This window comes from Aphelocoma coerulescens, chromosome 1, assembly GCF_041296385.1.
Source record: "Aphelocoma coerulescens isolate FSJ_1873_10779 chromosome 1, UR_Acoe_1.0, whole genome shotgun sequence".
NCBI lineage: Eukaryota > Metazoa > Chordata > Aves > Passeriformes > Corvidae > Aphelocoma > Aphelocoma coerulescens.
The window spans coordinates 8,498,076-8,503,678 of NC_091013.1; positions in this window are offsets into that span (position 1 = coordinate 8,498,076).

Genomic DNA, 5,603 nt, shown 5'->3' on the forward strand with positions numbered 1-5,603 from the left:
TTGTTGACTGTGAGATGGAGAGGAACCTGTGAAGTCCCATAACTTCAGAGGCGGTGGGACAGTGGAACAGGTTGTCCAGGGAACTTGTGGGTGCCCCATCCCTGGAACAGTTCATGGCCAGGTTGGATCAGGCCTTGAGCAGCCTGGCCTAGTGGAAGGTGTCCCTGCCTGAGGCAGGATGGCTGGAACAAGAGGATCTTTAACATCCCTTCCAACACAAACTGTTCTGTGACTCTATGACTCTATGACCTGTGTGGGTAGTTTAGCTTTCTCCCTCCAATTAATATTACTCTGTGCTTAAATCACTAAGAATGACCTGCATTTGCCCTGCCAGCTCTTCAGTAGTCTTCTCCAGCTATCACTGTTGTTCCTTATAGCTGGAATCAAGTTTTGGCTCAACTAAGTAAACTTTGATCAGCAAGGATTGCAGATCTTGGTGCTCATCCCTCTTCCTAGATATATTGTGCTTGTGTTGGAGCCTACTTTGCATGAGTGTCAATCCCCTGAAAATAGGCCCATTAAAGAGCAGCAGCATTCATTAATCCTCTAGCATGTAATGCAGACCAGAAGGAACTTTCCAAGGGATTTGGCAAGGGCAGGCAATGCTTTGACTGTGGCTGTGAAGGATCTGTTATCTGAATGGAGGCACCTCAGATTTCTTGCCCCTAGAGAAAAATTGTCTACACACATGGAAGGGATCATCAGCCTTTACAGAGGCCACAGAGGTTTGGGATTTCTTCAAGAAATTGGTAACAAGATTGTGTAAGAATCAAATAGCCTCACAAATAGCTGTATCCCATTAGTCATGAGAGCAAATGCTGGGCTGAATTAAATGTTGATTGTGGCTTATGAAGTGTCTCTGTACACATAACCTCGGGCAAGACCCAGAAATTCTGGGCAGTGCATTTGAAAGGCAGCTGGCTAAATAACCATGGCAAAATAATCAAAAAAGCACTGTTTATTTGCTCAATAAATTAACCAAGTGATTAGCTGAGAAATGGGAGACCCAGAAGAAAGAAGAAACCTTTCCCTTTGTGTGAAATTTGTTTTTCAGACTTTCCACCAGTATTACACATTCCTGGAAAACAAAACTAAGCTCAATATATCTCAACTCAGCCATGAAAGCTTTCCCCAGACTGAATGATCAGCTCAGTGCATTGCTCAGATCTTCGTGCAGCTCTTGCTCCTTCTCTCACAAAATTTGAAAGGCAGAGAGATAATTAAGCATTACTTACAGCCCTGTCTTATGAGGGGCAAACATTAATTCAGGAGTTCTAGAGGACTTCAGGCAACCAAACCTCGGTGTGCCCTTGCTATTTAGTCATTCCTGTATTTCCCTTTTAGCAGCTCAGACTTTCACAGGTGACTGATTCTGCTACCAGACAATGAGTAAATCTGCTGTACTTGGTGTCATTCCTGATGTAAGCTGGCTCAAATAAAATATTTAATTCTGTTTGAGAATTCTTACTTTGTTCTCTCCTGGTTGTCCAGGCTCCTCACTCAGTCCTTCCTAAGTTGCAGTAATCATTTGCAAATTCTTTCCGCAGGCCTCTTACCTGCTGTAGTTACTGTGTTCTCTCAGCCTTCTAGTACACTGGGAAAAAAATGCTCTTCTTTCTCCTTGAGAAAACTATAGAGAAGCTTTCTGCCCCTCTTTCTCTACTGAATCTCTAATCAGTTTTAGATCACTTTTAGGACATCATGGCACTGATAATCAAAGAATCCTCCCACTGCTGTTCATGTGCTGCAGAACAAGTATTTACAGAGTCTGTAAACTGCTAGTAGGCAACCCTGTGCTTTTCTTTCTAGGCATAGGAGAAATCCTCTGTGGGCCATTAATAGAGTGAGGGAGTGGTTGCCAAAGCGCTGGATTTGGGGCCTTTTGAGTTGCTGTAGAATGCCCTTGCAGGCTACAAGTTTCTGCTCTAAGTGCCCCATCGGTCCTGTGTCACATCTCCTGGGTCTGTGCAGATATCTCCAAGACTCCCAGCTGTCTAAAATGACATTAGAGTACCTCTGGTCTGCTGTGGTCCTCCATGGCCTCATCTGGGATCAGAGCTAGATTTAGTACTAGCTTTGGATCTGCATCTGGACTTTGGGCACCAAAGCTAGTACGAGTATTCTCTCTTGGGACACAGCACAACCTCAGTGCTTGCCTGTGTGTGAGGTCTGGATGTGCCTGCACAAGCAGGAGCACACAACCAGCCCTGCAGGGGGGAGGAACAGGACAGGGGGATCAGTCCACCCCTTGTGCCTCTGAGCAGGAGATGGATTAGGCTGGCAGCAGTCCCCACCAGTGCAGGGTCCTGGAGAGAGGGCCAGAGCACAGCCCTGCAGATGTGTGGGGTAAGATACTGGACCAGGGGATTACTGAATGAGTCAGATGTGGGTAAGACTTGATAGACCTGAACTGACCCTGGGCTGTTCTCTGGGTCAAACCGAAGAGCAGGACTTTTGTGGAAGGAAGGTCTGGGCTATGAGGAGTCAGGCAGGAGCGTCTCTGTAAAAACATGGAGAAAATAACACCCTATCCTTCAAGTACACTCAGCAATGAAAACAGCACTCCTACTGATTAAAGCATAATAAATGTAATGAAAAACACTCTGAGCTATTAGTGACTGCTACCTGTTATACATTTGGTTTAAGTCCTTCGAATGCTGATAAACTGTTTTCCCCTGTAGAAAATCTCCCTAAGTTATTGCTGTTTCCCTTACCACATTTGCAGTCATCACTGGTAAATTCAAGTAATGAATTCATGAGGAGTCTAGATGGCATAATAATGCTGTCTTGCACACTACCACAGCTACCACCCAGCAATCCCAGGATGCTTAACCCACCCAAGTGGATTAATCCTCACTGTGAGGAATGAGACAACTCTTTGTAGAAATTAAAACAATTTATTAAAACAGAAAAATTGAAAAAATGCAAAAACTAACAAAATATAAAAATTTGGGATCCTAATGGCTCAAGAGGTATGCCCCAGGAGCGCAGGGATTCAGGAACTTTAGGCTTAAGGCAGCTCTGAACCTCAGGTAGAGAAAAAAAAAACTTGCAGTCTGAGCTGGTCAAAAAGAAATCTATTTCTAAAAGCCCCTAGAAAGGGGTAGGTTTCTCCAGCACTGCCTTAGCAAGCTGGAGAGGAAGGGAGACTGAGAGGGCGTATCTGTCTTTTGCTCCCTTTTATAGCTTTTGCTCCGCCCACAGTCCGCCCACAGCCCACCCCTTTGGTTCAAGGTGATTGGTGCTCTCCCTTTGACAGACCATCTCCGTCCACCAATGGCTCCTCCTGGTCAGAGGGGTGATATTAGTTGAGATAAGGGTCAGGTGCTTATGGGGGCTGGGCTGTTTGTTGCAACTGGGGTTTTTAAAATCTGCCTTGAAACCAAGATACAAGTAAAACAAAAAAATACATCCAACACATCTTAAAACACTTGTAAAAGTATACAGTAAACACAGGAAGACCATAAAAACTTGATTAGTGTACCTGGACTGATGGGTTGATTTTAACATTCAATTTAAAAATATTAAGCTCAAATTAATTAAAGCACTTAATATGCAAAGACCAAGCACAAATAGGGATTTCATGTATGACACTCACAGTGTTGTTCTGCTGTATGTCAAGGCAGTGAAAGTCCCTACAGGCATAACAGAAACCCTTCAGGGCATCATATTTAAAGGTCCATGGGGCAGAAAGTCTCTTTGGTACCAACCCAATGCCTCTAGGAAGTGTCAGATCTGCTCTGTGTGCATTGTGCAGACAGTCTACATATGGTCCCTAAATCTGCCCTGCTGGGATGTGCTTGGGTCCCCAGCACACAGACTGGGTATTGCACATGCAGGAGGGTGTAGGAGGTTTGGTGATTCCACACAGTGGTCTAGCATTCAGGATATGTAAAGTCCACCCAGTACTCTTTAAAAGCACCAGAGCAGCTCATGGTGTGAGCAGTTTGTGCAAGACAGAGCAGGGACTGTCATCTTTTCCTGTATATCTTTACAGAGAAATAGGATGAGGTGAAATTACCCTCCTGGAGATGTTGGACCCTCTTGCTCACATGCTATGCAGCAGCTCTATGCATGTGTTATAAAAATGTCAAGGGGGTTCAGCTGTCTGGCATCCTGCTCAGATTCCTGGATACAAAAAGAGTCAGCAATACCCAAGATGCACATTAGCTCTAATCAGAGCACTGAGAATCAAAAGAGGAGCAGGATTGTTAAACTGTTCACCAGGAAACATTTAACAGCACAGCTTTGGTATTATAAATGTGCCTGACTTCACTGCTAATACATTGAGCAACACCATAAAACTGGTATTAATGTGGTTTTTATGAAAGGACCAGCAAAGTGAGTTGTCTTACTCTCATACAGAATGAAAATCAGGTCAGTAAGGATATCTTCAATTCTGAGCACGTGAACAGCTCACCACGTCCAAGAGGACCAATCACACTTTTGCATATCTTGCTGAACTGGAATCTAATTCAAAAAGCAGGACTTACTGCAAACCAAAATATACTGTATTCCGTGCATTTTCCTCCACATGCTGAACTGGGAGGTAAAACATTGATTTCCAGCACATACCCTATTCCTGCATCATTGATGCAGTTATATCTCTGCTGAGGTGTAAATGTTCACTGAATTATTGAAACCCTTGTAATGTTGTAAAGGAAAATGTTAATCTTAACAAGACACACACAAATGCCTGCAAAACCAAGAAATCAATTGTAAATAGATAGGAAAAAAAAGTATCTTTATTTTCATTTCCATAGTCTGTGTGGCCCTGCAGTGAACTCCAATTCATAAAGGAGTTGAATAATGTTTTGCAGCTGGTCAAAAAATGCAAATCCATTTGCAGAATTTTTTAGAATATCACAGACACTGTCCCAGTATAACAGTGGGAAAAAAAAATCAATGTATTTTTGAAACTATTTAGAAATGACAAAGAAGGTGTTTTTTAATGCTTAACTCTAAGCTTTGCCTGAAATATTAAATGCACACACCTAGCCATCACAAAAACTACAAATGTCATGAATTTATTACTGAGAAGGATTAGCTGAAATGTGCATTGTGTTACAGTGTACATCAAAATGCAGCAAATTATTTCTGCAAAGGAGCTGTATAAGTTTCATCATGTGGTCTCCCTCATGTTTGCTTAGGAAAAAAAATGGAATATTCACTTCTTTAGCCAAAATTCTGTTTTGGGGAATGACGGTCTAGGGGAGATAGGCACAGAATGAACCAGCTCCTTCTGGCTGTCTCTCTCTGCTGCATCCAACTCCGTGGGAACTGCTCCATTCCAATTCCACAGCAATATCCCCCTGCACCAGCCCACAGGGATGTCATGGAGGAGGATAATGCTCACAAGGTCTCTATATTTTTGGTGTCAAACAGGAGTGGGATTTGGATGTTGGCTGGAGAACAGAAACAGGAGCCAGGGCGCCCGGGAACTGCAGGCAGCCAAGGCAAACTACAGCACTGCTTCTCCACACTCACTTCCTGAGATGAGCAATTAAGGGACAGGTTTAGGGAGAAGTTTATGTCTGTCATATTGCTGTTTGGAATCAAAAGACAAAACTTTTCAAACAATATTGAGAGTGGTAAGAAAAAAA